Here is a 21,906-nt window from a genome sequence, read left to right on the forward strand (position 1 = left end):
TACATGTGGTTAGGGGACATAATTGTATTTTGTTTTATATACGAGTCTGAAAATCTATTTTATTTATGAAATTGATAAATCATTTTATGAGTTTACACGTTTTAATAAAAGTTTTAAATTTCTGTTATTTTTACTGTGGGTCACTCCGGTGACCCTAATGTGACACTCCAGATCAAATCGGGTTACCGCATCGGTCTGAGAGTATTACATAGTGGTATCAGAGCTATGGTTGAGTCAAATTTCAAGATAGACCGGCCGGTCAAATTTCAATAAGATGTCTGATCAATACATGCCACTAGACTACAATCGTACTTCTCTGAGTCGGAACTCTAAGGTTGAGTCTCTATCTGTAATGAGCAAACCTAAGTTTTCATCCGTTAGGACTCTATCGTTTTATAAATGAATACCAGTAAGGTATGTCTAAATTCTTTAAATTACCACACGAGCCATGTGAGAGTTACTCATCTGAGAAATTCTGACCCGACTTCGAAAATGAAATTGGGATATGCTACTGCTTTGAGTCTATTCTCGTAATCAAGAATAAATTGATTCCTCAAGAAAATTTTTGTTTGGATTCTTTTATTGAAATGAGGAAAAGTTCTTATAAGAATGTATGCTCAACTGGTTAAGGATTAGTAGAAAAATCCGTATTTCTATAAAAGCTACTTGAAGATATGAAAGTATTGATGGAAATTTCATTTATGTAATTATGTGACATGAATGAATTTGAGGACGAATATCTTTTAAGGAGGGGAGAATTGTAACACCCCATTTCTTCTTTCTCTCTTTCTGCAAGTACTACAACCACTCCACCGCCAACACTTTTGTTTGTTATTGTTAGTTGCTTCAAAAGTGAACCCTACAATAAAAAAATATTATTTCTTATATCATAGTGTTTCCATCTCTTACAAGACCAAAATTGGAGATTCAAAACTATTTTAGCTTTAGGAGGTTCTGGAATTCACGTGAATTCCTATCTTTTGGATTAATGGGAATATTATTATTTTTAATATTATAACCTGGAAAAAGAGAACCACATGCTGCAAGATTTTTATAGTTTAACTCGGTTTTAAATACAGGTGTTTAAAATAGCTGAGGAAAAAAAACTTACGCATAGTCTTCACGATTTGTCTTGAAGATGATAAATAGTTTAATTTGCAATGTCAATAAATAGAAAATCTGCACTCAATTTTCATGGCAAATCCAAGAGTTTTGGACGTAAAACAATTGAGTCATTGCTATGGACTCAGCTTTTCAACTGACTCTACTTCATTTACTCGTATTGTTTTCTCTTGTTTATGGGGCAAAGCCTTTGTGTCTCACAGATGAGGCACAACCTTGTTGCAGTTCAAGCAAAGCTTTATCATCCATGAGTCTGCCTCTACCAGTCTATATGCCTATCCGAAAACTCAATCCTGGAAACAAAGTGGCGGTGAAAGGGTCATCGCTGATGCCATGAACAACATAACTCAGTTTTAGCTTCATCTAAAGGTCATCGGAGGTAGGCCACCGTGATTTACTTCAAGAAAACCGAATGTTTTCTCTAGATTTACGATGATTGGTGATGGTTTTGTACGATCAAAGTTTGGATTTGGGATGAGTAGCATAAGGTGGTTCGAGCGATATATTTTGAGTCTCGGGTGGTGACCGAAAACAGTGGTCGATGCGGTGGTCACTGGCGATCAGTGACGGGCTGATTGTGAAATCTTATTTGTGTACAGAGCATTTGGAAAAAAAAGATGAAATGTTAAAGAAATGGATTGAAAGTTTGGAAAAAATGGGGTTATGATTCTAACAGGAGATTCACTTGGGTGGAGACTTAAAAAATATAAAGTGAAAAAATCGCATCTTGAGTACTCAAGGTTTGTAAGAACTTGGCTTTGTCTCATAGTTTCCTTTAGTTTTAGTTTATGGCTCAATAGTGCAAATTAATTCGGTTCAGTTCCTATTTTTAGTGATTAATTATTAAAGTAGCCCCACAAGTATTCTATTATACTAATTGGGTTTCCAAAATTATTATTTCAATTCTAATAAGCTATCATTATAGTGAGGGAAATTATTTTGATACAAGTTAGTAATTTTGATGGCCTCGATAGTGAGGAAAATATTGGAAGTCGATTTCAAGATAGAGGATGTTCGAATGAAGTTTAAATGGTCGATTAGTATGATACGAAAATCGAGGTAATACATTACTACCTCTTTATGCTTTATGGAACATGGATAAACGCATGAATGTATATGATTGGGATATAATGCTTGTTTGATAATGGATAGATTCGAACCGAATACAGTTTAAGTGATAAATTATGAGAATACTTCGATTAGGTAAAATTATGTAAATACCCTTATGTAGTAATAAGGACAATAATTGACTCTGGAAGTTGGATAAGAATTTTTAAAGACATATTGATATGATGAAACTATTGATGTGTACAGAAAGTACTGGTTATACTTAGGAAATCTAGATAACCGATTTTTAAATCCAAGATGGCTTGTACAAGACACTAGAAGTTTTGTTAAAGAATAATTTAAAGTTTAGAGATTTTTAGGGAAAGCGATTAACCCCATAATCTCTAAATTATAATTATCCTTGCTAAGAGTTTTAATACCGAAATTATCTGGTTAAGAAATTATAAAAATGCCCTTAAGAGGTAAAATAGTCTGAGTTAACTCGGAATGAGAAAGTACCCTGAGAATTCGTACCTAACCTGATAAATAACTAATTTAATTGTTAAAATCCTGTCTTTGTACAGAAAAGTCCTGATAACCTGTTTGTAACATCTGAGAAGGCAGTTAACATGAAAATCTCCGAGTTAAGAGTATATATTTGATGAATAAATTATTGAGAGTGCTCCTTTATAAGGATTGTTCGAAAGGACTGTAATAAATGTTAAGTTTAAAAATTAAATGGTAAGGTCAGACTGAAGGAAATAATTTAAATATCATAAATCTATAAAATGACTAAAATACCACTGGAATGGAAATGACCAAGAATATCACCAAACTCAGGAATGATTGGATATCATCGAGCTCTAAAATTAATGGAATAAAATTGAGCACTAAAATGACCAAAATACCCTTATGGCCTCGACTAAGTAGATGTTTTGTATTAATTAAGGAATCCAAGTAAATATGGGTGTTGTACTACCCTTAAAAGTTATGGAACACAGTTTAAGTGAACCGATCAACCTTAATAATATGTCAGTACCTGAACGGCATAGATATTACTTGAATTCATGTTCGTCTTCTCAAGTTTGCTAGATGATAGTTTTGGAAGTATTCAGCTCAACTCTATATCGCATTCAAAACTAAGAATTGGACATTTGTTCGACAAATCAACCACGAAGACCAAATTGAACTAAACGAAAGTATAATATGTATCGAAATTCATAAACGTCCGAATTATTTTGGAAAACTCTGAAGTAACCGGGATAGACTTGAGTACTAAGTGATCTATTAAGATCAATGACTGAGGATTAAATAAGTGATTTAGGTGAGTCTGGGAAATGCTAATGAACATACATGATGTAATGTACTTATGGGTCATGAACTAAAAATCAAGAACGTCAGCATTTCATTATATTGTGGAAACGTGGAAATGAAATAAAGACCATTAGAAGATCTATTCAGTGATGATTCGAAGATTATATATGGGCAAGAATTTGTGGTATTAAAGAGTAAATACCCTGAAAGGCAACGAATTGATCAGTCGACAAGCATTAGTTCTGGGAACTATTCATATAGAGTTGTTCGATAATTCGATCAATCGACATAAATTGTAAATGTCCTGAATCTTCGTTCTTCCTTATCAACAAGTCACTCTGGTCATATCTGAAAAAAAAACAAGTAACCCAGATGTAAAGGATTCTTAATACCCTCCTGATTACATAGAGCTTCCGAAAAATGTCCGAATAATATATGATCCTGATAAAACACATTCTGAATATTTGATGATTCCCTGCCCGATAAGATTATCCAGTATCTCTGAATAATATCTGGAAACTCTAGTGTATTCCCTACTCACATGAATATTTTATCTGACTTTCGATTTGAATTCTGTTCTGATTTCTGATCTGGATTCTGTTCTGATATCTGATTTGAATTCAGTTTTGATTTCTGATATCTTTGATTACTGACGGAGAAATGTTTTATATGGGGGGTTTATTGTTGGATGAAGTATATCTACAGGCTCCTCGGCCTGTGCTCAGGGCCTTACTTGGTGTGCTGGTGGGTGTATAGTTTTGGGGAATCTACACATTCTGGTGTGTTCGGTTGGAGGGATTACTATGGTTTTTGATAAATATTTTATGGGAGGGTGTTGATGGAGGAAGTTACTATTACCGTTACTACAGACTCATCTGTTTTGTGCTCAGGGCCTTACTTGGTGTGCTGGTGGGTGTATGGTTCTGGGGAACCTACACATTCTGGTGTGTTCGGTTGGAGGGATTACTATGGTTTCTGACTTTTAAAAATATGTTTAAAAAAGATCTGTATCTTTTCACTGGTTTTGTGGGAACAAACTAGATAACCTATTCTAATTTCCTAAACCCAGTCATCCGAAATATTTCTCTGAACTAATAGCTCATTGTCCGTTACCACCTGAAATATCCATAGGATCTCCGCTCAGCATAAAAATCTGTAAATGTTCGGAACCAATTAGGAAATATATGTTTATTTGTATCTGCATGTTCTTCAGCATCATCTGGTAGTTTTGTATTACTGAGATTTTCGAAGCTCACTCTATTACTCACCATTGCAGGTTAAAGAATTGTACCAGTGCAGCTATTGACTTCAGTAAGGAAGTTTTTCCGGCATTGTTATCAGAGTATGGTACATGTAATTAGAGGGCATGTAATTGTATTTTGTTTTATATACGAGTCTGAAAATCTGTTTTATTTCTGAAATTGATAAATCATTTTATGAGTTTACACGTTTTAATAAAAAAATTAAATTTTCCGTTATTTTTACGGTGGGTCGCTCCGGTGACCCTAATGTGACACTCCAGATCGAATCGGGTTACCCGTATCAGTCTTAGGGGGTTACAAATTGCTCACACACTTGGCATTTATGATGCTCACACCCTTGGCATTTATGATGCTCGAACCCGGATACTCAATGAATAACAACAATTCATTTATCACGGAGACCGCTTTGATTCGTACTTGATAGTTAAATAAAAAGAAATGCAATCACTTCCCTTGAAAGACCAGCCAGCTCTCAATACTTTGGAACTTTCTTCACTTTAGGGCAAAGAACCCCCAAGCTTTTTTGTTGGAGAGAACATGATTATACTTGCTTCCATTGAAGAATCGGACATGCGTTAGGTCAAAATATCTTTAAAATAATAATAAGGAAAAGCTTGTCCACTAACATTGAATTAATGGAGCTGTAGGTGCTTTATTTCCCTTTTGGTTTAGGTACAGTCTCTCACCAGTCTCCCATGAAAAATCTAAAGGATAAGGGAAAGACATGGTTTCTGTATATCTCCAACTAGCTACTTTGAAAACACCATGGGGACCACCCCAACATTTTAAGATGGTAAATCTCCTATTTTAATTTGGTTATTTCGATTACGATACAAATTTAAATATATATATTTTGGAACAGGGACAAACCGAGGGCTTGACGGAGGGATAAAAATTCAAAATTCTCATGTTAATTTAAGTATTTTTTATTCATAATCTATTTTTAATCTCCTAAAACTTTATAAGCTCGGTCCTAGTATAAAATTTTTATGTCAGTTCTCCTTTCAAAATTGCTTTGATTTTAATTAAGTGAAGAGGGAATACTTCATTCGAAGGTAAGTCACAAGTATTAGAGATTTCTTAAGAATCACTCATCCTATACTAAAAACTTGGATGTTTATGTTATTCACAAATGCATGAATTAATAGAAACTTTTCACCTTATATTATGAAAATAGTTTTGATAAAATGTTATAAAGAGCCAGTTTTTCTTTATAAATGAGATTACAAAATTTTACACTAATAATGTCAAGAGGATGTTAGACGTACAATCAAAGGCTAAATTAATAATAATAAGTCCTTGAAAGTTGAAACTTATTTTTAAAATAAATAATGTATATTATTGCCCTAGAAACTTAACATTTAGCTTGTATCGTCCTTTTCACCTTATATTATGTAAATAGTTTTGATAAAATGTTATAAAGAGCCAGTTTTTCTTTATAAATGAGATTACAAAATTTTACACTAATAATGTCAAGAGGATGTTAGACGTACAATCAAAGGCTAAATTAATAATAATAAGTCCTTGAAAGTTGAAACTTATTTTATTAAAATAAATAATGTATATTTATTGCCCTAGAAACTTAACATTTAGCTTGTATCGTCCTTGAATTTTAATCTGTTATTGAATAAATTCTTAATATATATTTATTTCATTTGAATTTTATTACTTGAATTTAAATGTTCATCCCGATGGCTACCTTTAAATTCAGTTTTGTTTGCATTTGATAGGTTAAAAAGTTTAGTTGTTTTCCTCCGGGAAAGCAAAGGTGGAAGGTAACAACAGCACATTAATGGTCCCACATGTGCAACAAACTTCAATTTATTCTAGAGAAAATAATCTCATTGACCAAAAATGCCTTATAATATACGATTTTAACCAACTTTTTTTGGATTTGCCAAAATGATCAACTAAATCGCAATACGATCGATAATTCGCAACGCGATCTCCGGTATCGCAAATCAGTTTCCAGAGCGAACTTCGACTATCGCAATGCGAATATGTAAATCGCGATAGTCGAAGTTCGCGTCGCAACGACTGGTGGTATTACATTTGTTTCTTAAGAATTTTCTCTAAAAATATAGTATTTGCGCGGACGTGTCGAAGACACATATTACCACGACCACGACCCGAGACGAGACGAGACGAGACGGACGGCGGCGGCGGCGCGCGAGAGTCCCCCTTGTTCTCTATCACTCAACAAGGAAGTGGGAAAGCCAAGCCTTAAATACCATTCCCAATAGTGTTTCCAATACTATGTGGGATTGAGCATTACCAACACTTGTTCCTAATACTATGTGGGATTGAGCCTTAAATAGTGATATTATTTTTGAATGTTTTACTTCAAATTGCAATAATCGCGATTGATTATAGATTGACTTTTAATTATGACATATTTAATCGTATAATACTAATGCAATTGGTTGCTGATTCAGTTGTTTTAAGGTGCATGATTGTTAATTGTTTCCTGAATAATCACATTGTATTGGAAACAAGTGTTGGTAATGCTCAATCCCACATAGTATTTGGAACACTATTGGTAATGGTATTTAAGGCTTGGCTTTCCCACTTCCTTGTTGAGTGATAGAGAACAAGGGGGACTCTCGCGCGCCGCCGCCGCCGTCCGTCTCGTCTCGGGTCGGGTCGTGGTCGTGGTCGTGGTAATATGTGTCTTCGATACCGGAGATCGCGTTACGAATTAATTGGTCATTTTGGCAAATCAAAAAAAAGTTGGTTAAAATCGTATATTATAAGGCATTTTTGGTCACTGAGGTTATTTTCTCTTTATTCTAAAGTTCAAAGTTAATAAAACTAGGGTAAACTACATGTTTAGTACTTCAACTATAATTTCTATTTCATTTTGGTCATTCAACTGTTTTTTTTATTTTAAAGTCATACTTAATGTTATGTCTTGATTTCATTTCGATCATTCATCGTTAAAAAATTAAAGATAACACTAATATGTCACCGTAAGGTAATGTCATGCCATCATTGAAGAAAAATAAATTTATATCAACAATCTTGTTAATTTTTTAATGATGGATGACTAAAATAAAAATCAAAACGTAATATTATATATGAACATTAATTCAAATAGTGGTCCATTACCGCAATAGCGCCTGCTATATAGCGATAACGGTGCCGTCCAAAACCATTAGTATATGATCGCGACACCCACAATCATCGCAATAGCATTCATTATGTATGCAATCATGATAGACGTAACGCAACCGAAAACGAAATTAAATTCTTGAGTTATAATTTTAAAAAATAATAGTTGTGTAATCAAAACATAATAAAAGTAATAGTTACTATACTAAACTTGTAGTTTACCCAATAAACTAAGGTGACAAGCCAACCATTGCAAGCTTTACTTGATTCTCCCCATTCCCATATATATATTCACTTTATGATCGGAGTTTTTATTAGTATCTTTGTATTTTTGAAACAAAAAAAAGTTATCTTTTTTTGGCCTCCAATGGGAAACCCAGTTGGGAAGCTAATGTCTTCAATATCATGCCTGTTTATAGCACATTGAAAGAGTTTTAAGATCAAAAAACTTTTTTTTCTCTTCTTTTCGAATTGAACCGGGAGATGGGTTCTTGTTTCTGGGTTTGTTTTGCTCTTTTGAGCTTCAGCTTGAGTTTTGTTCTTTCACAACTGTTAATAAAACTGTTGAAGGAACTGTTTTCATCGATGTAAAAGCTCCCATTGGTACTACAGATGATGATTTCATTTGTGCTACTTTGGATTGGTGGCCTCCCGAGAAATGTGATTACGGTTCATGCAGTTGGGGTCTTGCTGGTATTCTCAATCTGGTATTTGTCTTTTCTTTTACCTGCAATCATGGATTTAAATTACAGTTACACTCATGTTTTTCATTCCATTGCGCTTATTTCGAACATAGAAAATGTTATTGCGGATGTAACGGTAGTATAATAACAGTTTGGCACGATTACTGTTATGTAATTGGCCTCTATTCCGATACCGGACTCCTATTTAAATTCGTGCCTGCAATCGTCCAGACATGTTTTTGATGTTGTTTGACAATGGGTTTTTTTTCAAAGGTTCAGTCTTCTTTGTCTTCGGTTTTGGTGTTCTTGTTTCTTGGTTTTTTGGGTGTTTCTGTTCAGTCTGGAAATCCCATTTCCCAGTTCAAAAGCGGTTGCTGAGTTGTTCTTTTTCTTCTTCCTTTTGCAGGATCTTAGTAGAAATATATTATTGAATGCCGTAAAAGGTAAGGCAATTCCATTTTTGTCAGCTTAATTTGCTTATTTATTTATCAGTCTTAGGGGTGAATAAAAACTCCACTCAAAAAGTTAAATATTTTTTAATCAAGTTGATGCTTAAAATTTATCCTTATTTGACCCGTAGATCCATAAATTTGAAAAAAAAATCAAAATCAATTCGAATTATAAAATAGAATTGAGAAAATTTTAAAAAATTTGTAAATAATGGATTGATTTTTTATATTTGAGTTGAGACCTTCTATTCTAAATTATATCCATATGAAAAAATATGGAGATATATATGTATATTGTATATGATTAGAGAAAATCATTTAAATTGTAATCAAATAATATCATAATATTATAAATGTTTATAATTCAATTTAAACAGAAACTCAAATAACTCGATTTAAATTTCATAAACTCGCTCGACTTGAAAATTTTAAATAAAATTTGAGTAAAATAGGACTTGTAAAGTAGACTAACTAAAATTTTATAATCTGATTCAACTTGACTCGATCGAATACTCACCCTTAATCCGTTCCTATATATTTTTCAGCTTTTTCACCATTGAAGATCAGAATGGGCGGCACATTACAAGACAAAGTCGTATATGGAATAGATGACAATCAACAACCATGCACTTCGTTTGTCAAAAACACATCTGAGATGTTTGGTTTTGCACGAGGATGTTTACCAATGAATAGATGGGATGAACTCAATTCCTTCTTTCAGATAGCAGGGTATATAAACATATATATATATATATAATGAATGTTTGATTTGAGCAGTAATGTAGCTCATCTGTTTCATAATTCAGGGTTAAGGTTATTTTCGGATTAAATGCTCTTACCGGTCGAACGATAGATTCGAACGGTGAAGCTGTAGGTGCTTGGAACTACACAAATGTCGAATCGTTTATTCGATACACCGTCAGAAAGAATTATACCATTCATGGTTGGGAATTAGGTAGCTATTGATGAAATGTCTGAATTTTATATAATGTATTGATGATTAGGGAGAATTCAATTGTGTTTGTTATCTTTTGCTTGTCAGGAAATGAATTGTGTGGGAGCGGGGTCGGAACTCGGGTCTCGGCGAACCAGTATGCAGTTGACACCGCTGCTCTTCGAAGTGTAGTGCAGAATGCATACGAAAATGTCGATTCGAAGCCGTTAATCATTGCACCGGGCGGGTTCTATGATTCGGATTGGTTCAAAGAGTACATAAACAAGACAACCAAATCCTTAGATGTTGTCACTCACCACATATACAACCTTGGACCAGGTATAATTCTCCTTGTACAATCCAGTATTTGAATCTTCTAGGTGCTTAAGACTTTACAATTGTTTTATCCGTGTAGGAGTCGATGACCATCTTGTCGAAAAGATTCTCAATCCTTCGGTTCTTGATGGCGAGTCCGGAACATTAAGTGGCCTCCATAACATCATCAAGAGTTCCTCTACTTCGGCAGTTGCCTGGGTGGGTGAGGCCGGAGGAGCTTACAACAGTGGCCATAATCTTGTTACAAATGCATTTGTGTTCAGTTTCTGGTAAAGTGGCAATGCCTTGCTATCCCGAAGCTTAGACCGTTCGGTCCGACAGATTCGTGATCGATATTAACTGGAGACATGAAATGCAGGTACTTAGATCAACTGGGCATGGCATCAAAGTACGATACGAAAACGTATTGCAGACAGTCACTGGTTGGTGGGAATTATGGTTTACTAAACACCACCAACTTTGAACCAAATCCAGACTACTACAGGTTATTTTGCTTTCTGCAATTATTTCATTACGAGACTCATGGCCTAACCATTCCAGACATTGATAACGTTATGCTTTCTCCGTTGCAGTGCTCTTCTTTGGCATCGATTAATGGGAAGGAATGTTCTCTCAACAAGCTTCACCGGGACTCAAAAGATCCGCTCGTACACTCACTGTGCGAAACAATCAGTAAGTTCATCATCTCATACGCAATTATCAAAGCAAGTAATCTTACCTTTCTTAGGGTGCAAGTTTCCAATCTTGCAGAAAGGCATCACACTACTACTGATCAACCTAGACAAAAACACCACAGTTCAGGCAAAGCTCGCGTTCAATGGTACAATGACCTTGCGACGCAAGATCCGGTCACGAACATCGCACCATAAGCACAAAATCCGTAAAACAACCGTTATCAAGCTACCTAAAGGCACTGATGCTAAAATAAGAAGAGAGGAATACCATCTTACAGCAAAAGACAGAAATTTACAGAGTCAAACTATGCTACTCAATGGAAACATTTTAAGTGTAAATTCTTCGGGGACGATACCTCCATTGGAGCCTGTACATGTAAATTCGGCGAAGCCGATAACGGTTGCTCCTTTATCCATTGTGTTCGCTCACATGCCTGATGTTGCTGTTGCTGCTTGCAAGGCACAGCCGTAGAGGGAACTAAAATTGGTTCCTTTTAGTGATCAATTGTTCGAATAAGAAATGTAACATATTACAAATATTTCATTATTTTTCTCCATTGTGAAGAGTATAATGCAACATACCTTTTTTTCCCCCCATAATCACTCTCAGTTTCTTTCTTCATCTCAGTTTTTTTCATACAGCTGCAAGTCTTAATTTTTCTTCAAGTAACTGTATTTAACACATTGACCCTTCAAGAATCCTTCAAATACGAGAAAATGGAGAAAAATATTAAACATGTTCTAGACACTACATCGAAGTCCAGAGTGATGTAGAAGAAGATTAGAAGAGTTTATATTCATACATGTGATGAACTGATGCATGAGAAACCAAACAATCTTACTACTATGTAGCAACCAAAGAGACGAAGTCTGGTGGTATTAACCTGCAAAAAGTTGTATCCTTTGACAGTGTCCTGTGTCCAACAAGATCATGGACATGTCCTAGTTATTGCCCTTCTTTGGTACAAAAAAAAAATCTGTCATTTGTCGTACTGACAACAGGTTGTGGGAGAACAAAAGAAACCTGCAACAACTTTTTCACTTTTTGATCTAATTTAAAGATGTTTTTTGCACTTGAAGTCCATGAGAATGTTGTTCGTAATTGTTTAATGTCTACCGGTAGTGTTTTAGTGAGAGAAAATCCTCTCCCTTCTCTCTAGGTTTTCACCTTTTGTTTGTCAAAGGCAATGGTTTCTTTAGAAAGTCTGGTCATGTTTCAATTGTTGAAAATCGTTCAAATTTCATTGGTGTTTTATCGGTTTCTTGTCCCTCCCATCCTTCTTTCAATCTCCGGAAACTTCATCGGAGTGAACCAAAATAAGTTAAGGTTATGTTTGGATTTAATACATCTACCTTATGTTTTTGCAGGATTGCATTGGAGTTTCCATCCAAAGAATAGGGAAAGAGAGAAATTTTCAAAGTGGAGATTTCTTAGAAAAAAAACGGTGGAAACCATTCGAAAATCCATGTACAAGAAGATTTACAAAACCAAAATCCATTAATAGAAGAGACTTCATGTTAAAAGTGTTCAAACTTGATGGAAGAATGGTGAACCAGCCTAATAAGAATATCTCGACCAAGGAAGAACATCGACGATAGCAAATTCTCTTGGACATATTAAGCACAAAGGAGATTAATCCTGGTGATACATGCAACAGAGTCTATAATGATGACAACACATACTTCTTTGGCTAATGTTTATAATCGAATCTATTAGAAGAACAAAGTCTTGAAGATTCAAAGCATATGTACTCGGTAAGTATAATGTGAGTGAACTTTTTAAAGGTTCTAACGTTTCAGATTTGAGGCTGAATCCTTTTGAAGAGAGGGAGGATGATACATGCATCACAAGACTCACATCAAAAGAAGATGGACTAACGCTTACAATTGATCCACATGACCAAACCTTGGAAAAGAAGAACAAAAAGGTAGTAGACTTACAGTTGCTTTTTGAGTGGGATCCTGATGTTATTTGGTTGACATGTCTTCTGAAGTTACAATCAATTGTCTCTTAGCTTTCCAATGGTTCTTGAATCACATTAATCTGATATTGGGGAACTCAATATATGCTCATTTTAGTGAAGACATTGCATGCAGAAATTCCTATATGAGATTTTGTAAATATTACAAATTTTTAATATTTTTATTGATTATTTGTAATATAATTTAATATAGGATGATGCATTATCTTTTAAGATTAGATTTATTATTTTATTAGGAATTAGGATAGAGTTAAAACAATTATCTTTAGTTTATTATTATTAGGTATTAGGATATTATTGTTATTGTTATTTTTATTATTATTTTCAAGCATTAGTCATACTATAACAAGGACTTCTTCACCCTATATAAAGGATGCTCCTCTTATCATTGTATCATCAAGTTTTATTCTTTTATTCAATACAAAGAGAGATAATTTTTGTGAGAACTGATTGCCTTGTGCCTTCGAAGCTTCTTTTTCTTTTAGTTCTTCCAAGTACTTGAGGGAGAGTTTTACACTGCGGTTTGCCTATTCATTGCGATTATGAGGATTTGTTAGAACCGTATTATCGAGTTTTCCTTTTCATTGTGACTAGGAGGGTTTGATAGGACATTTATCCATCTATTTCTATCATCCATCATCCATCATTATCATCATCAAATCACCATTCTCATCCATCATCACCCAAACCTTAATTTTAGCTACGTTATATCTATCATATTATATTCTTTTTCTTTGTTTCTATTTCGTTATGTTTATTCTATCTTATTCATTCTCCTTATATTTCATTGTCTTTATATTATCTTTATCTATTCTTATCTTCATCTTTCAATTGTCTCAATTTTCAGCAAACTCTAAACTCCACAAAACCTAGTTATCGCACATTATAATTGTTTGTTAATAGAAAATTGTTCTATTCAAAAATCGCTATCATTTGGTACCATTATTTTTTGTTAATTTGGTTTGTGTTCAAAGATCTCAAATTCTAGGGTTTATGTTCACATTAGGGTTTATGGAATTGATGAAGGAGTTTTGATGTTTTTGAGGTTGTAGAATCATTTCCAAGCATGATTGATTATTAAAATCACTTGTACATGGTTTTTATGAACCTATAAAGTTTCGGCCAAACCCTAACTTTAGGGAAGAGATATGTTTTGATGAAATTAATTTAGGGCTTTGATTGTAGATATTTTATAAGGTTGAATCGAAGTTGATTTTATGCTTAAATCGAATCAAAATCGAGTAAAATCATGAAAACCCTAATCTTGAACATGTTTGGTAATGATGTTCAATTAGATTGAGTGCTTGAAATAAATATAAAATATTATTAAAGCTAAGGAGAAGTTTAAGGATGAAATGGGAAATTCTAAGGAAGGTTGCAAGCTAAGGACACCAGGTGAGTGCAAATTTAATTTGTACTTATGTTATCGAACAAACATTAACTTGCGTTGAGCCAATGACAATGTTACTATGGTAAGAAGTGAATCCTTAAATTTTATGTGAAATTTGATGCATGCATATATGCATTTAGTGAGCTAATAGAATTAGTGAACAAGTTGAAATTGCAAATTGGTGAAATCTGCTTAGAATTTATGTTATGGACAACAAGTTTAGAAAATTGCATAAATTCTAAAAAATGATTATAGGATTAATTTTATACCTTTGGATTAGTATACCAGTCTAGTTTTGTTTAAAATAAACAGAAACCGCTTTTGAGGTGTATATAAAAGGATATAAATTTTAAACCAGGGATAGGGTAGAAAACAGAACAACAGAATCTGCTCAAAACCAATTCTGTTGGTCAACTTTGAAAATTTACCATAAAGCGTACAAATTTAAATAGGAGTTCCTTATATGGATAGATTCGTATTTGAGTCTAGTTTCCAGTGGTATAAACAGAATAATTTTTAAAGGTGTATATTAATAGATAATAATATTTCTTTAAAGGTAGTGCAAACTGTCAGGATATGAAATTATGACAAATTTTGGGATTTAACCAAATTAGAAGCAAAGGATCAAGTTAAAGCTTAGTGAGGCTTATATTTTTACTTGTATAAAATGTCAAAGTGAGTGCAATGCATACATAACATTATACATGGATGTTTTTTACGTCATCGGGTAGGACTTGGTATTAGTCTACCTTGTTTATGTTGGCATGATATTTATGTCATATATCATATATTTGAAATATTCTAAATATGTGAAGGTTGAATATAAAATGCATTGATCACTAGTTGTTATATATATGATTTTTATCATGAATATAATGTTTATTATGAATGTTACTTTGGGTATGAACTGCCCAAATTTAAAATTATATTAATATACATTGCCATAGATGGAGTAAAAAATTGACTATATGCCCAAGTAAGTCATTGAGAGACAGTGTATAGTTGGCATGCCATAAAGTATAGCAGCTGTAGGTTTATATTAACACTAGTGTGTAAGGAGACTAAGTGCAGGTGGTGGGCACAATCTTATGTGTCATATTCGAATTAGCACTAGAGTGTAAACCTAGTGTAGGTGGTGGGCATGACCTTATGTGTCATATTCGGATTAGCACTAGAGCGTAAGCTTAGTGCAGGTTTAGCACTACGGTGCATATATTTGACTCGAATACCCAGGGTCCTCAGGGTTTAAATTGGGCTATGGTTTTTTGGTTAATAAATGATAAATAGACAAATGAGCTTATGAGCTTATGGGATAATTGGCAAGTATATTGGTAAGAAACTTTATATCCGGTTATATCATGTTCATTTATGGTAACATGGTTGGAATGCAGATAAAGTAATCACATTGCATTGAATATTATTATTCATTTATATTTATATGTTGTATTTCTTTAAATATTCATATGATTGCCTCATTAAATGTATACTTAGTGTGTGATGATTTTCACGTGTAAGAAAAAAAAAAGGAAGAAAAGGAGTAAGGAGCTGAGCTTGGCATCAATCACCAAGGAAATATTTACAGGTAATAATGATGGCATCCTACTGTGTTCTAAAAGTCTTAGCTGGCATGTATACGAGAATGAAATGTCAACAATTTCTTAATATAATTAGTATTAAATAAAATTAATAGTATTAAATAAAATTAATAGTATGAATAAATATTATGATATTAAACTATGCTTAACAAAAATTAATTTGGGTTTTAAATCAAACGTGTTAGACAATCTTATTTATTTTATGAAAATAGAACAAAAATGTCTATCACTGCTTGAAAATGGTTTTGAATTGGTAACCAACAATATTATATTACAATTTTTCTCTGAATAATTATTTTATAATAATATTTCAGGTTATGAAACTGGTGATGTTTGAATGAAATTTTTTCCCTCAATTCAATTAAAGAAATTTTTTGAATTTCTGATGTGATATTTGTAACTTGTATTGATTCGCATATTCGTGTTACAAAGGTCCTCTCATCTTTCAAAATTTTTAAAAAATATCCTTCTTGATGGCTAGTCGAGCCAAATTCCAAACCAATTAAGCCCGATAACTTAAATTATGAAATTCACTGGGTTCACATGCCTCTCGGGTAAACTCGAAACTATTGGCCTAGAATTTGGGGAGTTATAACTCTACCCTACTTAAAAGAAATTTTGTCCTCAAAATTTACATGGATTGAATAACGTCCTATCCTTATATCCAACACTTAGAAATCTCGAAGACCTAGACTCTTATCAAATCTGATCCTCAAGGAAGAAGTCATCACCACATGACGTGTAACTCGAAACTCGCAAAATCAATCTATGATTTTTTGAGGGTGCAACCAACATTGAACTTTAAATGAAAACCTTTAAGAAGCATAAAGCCAAAGAAATCACATTCTTTTTTTCTAATATTATACACTAGGAAATTTCCATAAGGATAACTCTACTTCATGATTTAATTATATAAATAAAATCTTTCCTTATTGATTCTACTCAAACGAATTACCAATTGCACCATTTTATAACTTTATTGACCTACTAGACTTGAGTAACTCGATAACTACACGCTGAGATCCTACGAACACTTGTCATACAAGGTCTCAATGTCGACTACTGAAGATATGATGACAAGTTTTGACTTCCTAACATCGACCTCTACGCTTCTGCTACACAACTCTGATTCAATACTCATCCACGTTACCTGACTATTTCTCATTTTCCTTACGGCTTACATACACTCTACTCATCTGATCAAGCATCTAAGGTGCTCATAACTGGAAATTGGCCACTTGTCAAGTGAAACTAGCAACATTTAGCTCTTTAAGAAGGTATACCTCACAAAATGGAGGTCTCTCACAAATGCATTCTCACTTAAGTGTCATGAAGCTCTACGTCTTACACTTATTAACACTTATTACCACTGAGCTACTCGATAATGGCTAAATCTAGTCAAACGACATTTGGCGTACTTGATCTTTAATAGTCTAAGGTACTAAAATCCATTGTACTACGCGATGCTACTTATTGTTATATGTTGTAGGTAACTCGCGCTCATATACCAACACAAAGACACCACTGACAAGGCTTGGCTCACTTAGCCGATTCACTTACTGTTCATGCAAGAAAACATACTGGTGATGTCTGAGGGTTTATTGTACCTCGAGACTCACAACTCACTAAAACACGTATAGTACCTTTAGAATTTAGGGTGAAATTCTGAAACTGTTGCATTGAAACATAAACCATGCTAACATACTCGTCACGAGTACTTGGGGCATCTGCGTCCAGTTAGTAACTGAAGTACCTTAGCACTTGCTGAGATATATCTTGAGGTTTCTAATAACAAAGTGATTTTTATACAGGCAAGAGTAATCTGGGCATTCTTAATAATCTCATGGAGATCTCTACCTCCAAGACTAAACCTGGGATGACTAATTCTCTGATGGCCGATCACATGAACCCTATACTAACGATTCAAAGATATTCCTCTAATCTCGTATCTAAGGGAATCACACACAAGGATACTCTCCTAGGGAACACACAAGGGAAGAGATTCTACGGCTACCCATTTCCTCAGAGTTAACCTTTAACTCATCAAAGGATAACTATTTATACTGATAAGCTCCTCATCCATCTCTGAACTTGTAACTCTAAAACTAAAGTCACACTTGTGCTAACAACTTCCCTTAGGTCGAGTATTGAGCCTAACTCAAGCCTTCAAAGAATTTCTAAAGTAAACCTAGTATATTCCACTAGGATCAACCTTTTAGCCACTTGCATGTCTCACTATCTTTTCTCTACACGAATACACTTCCTACTGATTTTACATGACATTGTAAAATAATATATGCACTTACACCTACTGAAGCAATATGAAAACTGAGGTGGCTAAAAATATACCTGACATCTCATCTACAACATCGACGTCCTGACTCTGCCTCTCTATGATTCGTCAAACTGAATTGTGCTTACTCAAATTGAAAACTAGTTGATCTATTTCTTTACTCTCATGCCTCAGCATAGACTAATACTTTCCTGAGTAGACTCTCAACCATGCTGAGCTACTGGGGTTGTTTTCCTCAATCGAACTAAAACATCGCCACTTGAACTAGGGTAATCCCTTACCATAAATGTCGATAATCCATATCCATAACACTTCCTTAAAAGTTTAAAGCGCCTTCCTCGCTGGTTTTTACCACAATGCTCGCACTTTGTTTAATTCAAAACTCTACTAGAGCATCCAAGGCTCACCATAAATGGTAAAGTTGACAGTCTCCTATGAGACCCTACTATCGACCTCTGACTCGACTAGAGTGATTGGGCTAAAATCACTCTCCTCTGCTCACTAAATTTTCTTACTCTCTTGGCCACTGACTAAGATAGATCTAATAATACACAAGTCCCTATACTCAGGGTACCTAACTCACCCAAAAACTCATCCTCATACTCAACACTAAAAAACACTCTAAGTGGATTTATCGCTAACTGCACACTGATATCAAAATGAAGCCCCTCGATTAACCTCTTGCACTTCAAATACTCGGTCACATCCATCTCTAGAGCATAACAACTCAACCTAAGAATGTCTCTCTCTCATATTCGTACATTGAACGATCTCCCTAGACTAGCTGAGAGAACTGCATTCACAAATCATCTATATGTGCCTTACTAATATACTTGCTTTAAACTCACCTGGAACTGATTCCACGTAGGTACCTCTGGTTGTATTGCCATCTCTATAGTCTTTCACCAATCGATAATATCACTTTGAACAAAGTGGTGACACACTCATGCTTACCCTATAGGTAGGGTAAAATTGCCTTAAAATTCTTATGGTCCTGTTTAACAACTGATCGATCGAAATCGATTCATCATCGCTTGAACCTAAGAAGTCAATTGTCTGATATATCCTTAGTGTATCTACAAGGGACTCTATCAATACTAACATACCCTAGGTGGTTGAGTGAACGACCTGTGCTGTAGGAATAACGTCCCTTAAGTAGAAGTTATACCTCTGAAAAAGGTCACCTTTGCGATGCCCGTGCCTAATGAGACTCCTATACCCCTTTGCCTTGATAGTAACCCCTTATTACTTTATCAGGATAAGAGGCTCACTTCTTTATAATATCCTCAGGATTATGCTTGAAACTATCTGACATGGTAATTCTATAACATAGATTAAGGAAAGAAGCATCATCAATATTCTAGACTTAAATAAGTATCTTCAGTACCTAAGGGCATGTATTCACTGACACCTTACTAAAATCGACCACTGGGTCCTAGGATCGACTCAACCTGACACTATGATACCAATAAATGTAATACCCTAAACCCGATTGGGCTTAAAGTGTTACATTGGGCTACCGAGGTAACCCCTGATTTTCTAAACATGTTCATTTTCTTTTCAAGCGTACTAAATGCTATCAAGAATAAAAGTGAATAACTATTATAAAAATATTTTATAAACTGGAGCTCTATGACACATAGTTTAAATCAAAATAGTATAACTCATAGTTATAAATCTGAATACATAAGTAATGTTCTATGAATACATATGCCTACTAAGCTATAGTATAATACTATGAAGGAGGTGATGGAAGTCCTGCTGCGACAGTACTTTGCAAACTGCTCAAGATAATAACCTACCAATGAAAAACATCTGAAGATTGAGCTTACAAAGCTCAACAGTATAATAAAAAATCTAAAGTAGCATTAAGAATTACATAGACACAAGCATGCTAAAGACATGGTACTAAGCAGTAGGTACATACATGATTTTGATCAAATACTACCTACATAGAGTTCAAATGTTCTATCACTAAAGTAAGAGTCTCATACTTCCCTTAATCCTTTTCTAAGAGCCTCTACAATGTCCTAAATTCGAGTCTGGTAGTTAGGGACGATTTTGGGTCGATTTCTAGATTTTCGATAAAAAGAAAGAAAATTTCCAAAATTTATATTTTGGCTTTAAAAATTATTTTAGAAATGTTTTAGTGATTTTAGATGATTAATTTTAAGTATGAAAGTTTAATTAAATGAATTGGTGACCAAATTGAATGAATTTGAAATTAATAATTTCGGTTATCATTTTGTAAATTTTCACAATGTCCAAAGTCTATGAAGCAATTATAACAAGGCTTATGTTTAGAGTTTTCCCTCCTAAATTAAAATATTTTAATTTTTCCTTTTTACCATTTTTTCATCTAAATTCATTTTAATCTAAATTATATTTCCTTATTTAGTGTTTTCATTCACGTGCTTTTCATTTCCTTCTTGTTTTGCATTTTGGTAACTTCCCGTAACTTCCTCCATTTTCTCTCATTTGCTCCCAAACAAGCTAATCAATTCTTTCTCTTTTTCTTATTGATTTCTAAATTCACTTATCTAAATCTTGATTTTAATTCTCAAGTTTATCTTCTCTTCTCTTTATGTTTTTAAAGCTTAAACATAATGGAGTTCCATTGATGATCTCAGTTTCAATATATTTTCCAGCAAGGTAAGGATATTTTCCTTGGTTTTCTTTCAATCTTCGAGGGCAAGTGACTAAGTGTTAATGATTCTATTTAATTATTGATTTAATTGAAAGGATTTTTAAGATTTTAATTGATTTCTGAAGCTAATTATCATGTTGATTTCTTGAATTGATTTTAAGGTTTACTTAACGAAATTGAGTTGTTTTTAGAGTGATTATAATCATATTAAATCATTTTTTCGATCGCAAATGATTTGGATGTTGATTTCTTGAAAGCAATGTCGATTTTTGGTATTTTTGGGAATCCTGGAGTTTAGGTTTGTAGATGTTGTTTTGTGATGTTCTAGCTGAGTTAGATGTTGATTCTAGTTGTTGTTTATCAGCTTGTAGTGTGGATATTCATGCGCTTCAGTTTGGGACTTTCGAAGTGACGTTTTGGTAAGGTTTTTAGTGTTTTCAGCATTGATGTTTTGTTTTAGAAACAGAGGGTTCTGCTTTGTTTTAGATTAGATTTTGATGTGTTAATTTTCTTTGCAAGGTTTTTATTGTGTTTTTGGTTGAGGAAACTTTGTGCTTAGAGTTTAGTGAACATTAAGGTAGTGTTTCGAAGCGTTTTTGGTTTCCGGACAACAACCGGAGTGACTCTCATTCTTGGGAAATGAACATGGTTCAAGGGAAATGAATATGTTGATTTACATATGATGTTACTTATGCTGGAAATGAGAATGTGAATTGTGAATGTGATGTGTTGCAAATGATGCATAGAATTTTGGAAACGGTTTTGTGAAAATCTATATATATTCTGAATGTGAATTGGATGAGCTGAACTTTCTCATTGTCCAAATATATGGGTTGATCATGAAAACTAAATTCGTAAGTGTGTTTCAAGGTGTATTTGAATCGATATGTGAAAAATGTGATGTGTTGCAAATGATGCATAGAATTTTGGAAACGGTTTTGTGAAAATCTATATATTCTGAATGTGAATTGGATGAGCTGAACTTTCTCATTGTCCAAATATATGGGTTGATCATGAAAACTAAATTCGTAAGTGTGTTTCAAGGTGTATTTGAATCGATATGTGAA

At 33.8% G+C, this 21,906-nt stretch overlaps 1 pseudogene; it reads left to right on the forward strand.

Moving 5' to 3' along the window:
• The first annotated feature begins 8,324 nt into the window (after positions 1-8,324).
• Positions 8,325-11,484, forward strand: LOC120197563 (annotated as a pseudogene).
• The last annotated feature ends 10,422 nt before the right edge of the window (positions 11,485-21,906 follow it).

This window comes from Hibiscus syriacus, unplaced genomic scaffold, assembly GCF_006381635.1.
Source record: "Hibiscus syriacus cultivar Baekdansim isolate YM2019G1 unplaced genomic scaffold, ASM638163v2 tig00117048_pilon, whole genome shotgun sequence".
Classification (NCBI taxonomy): domain Eukaryota; kingdom Viridiplantae; phylum Streptophyta; class Magnoliopsida; order Malvales; family Malvaceae; genus Hibiscus; species Hibiscus syriacus.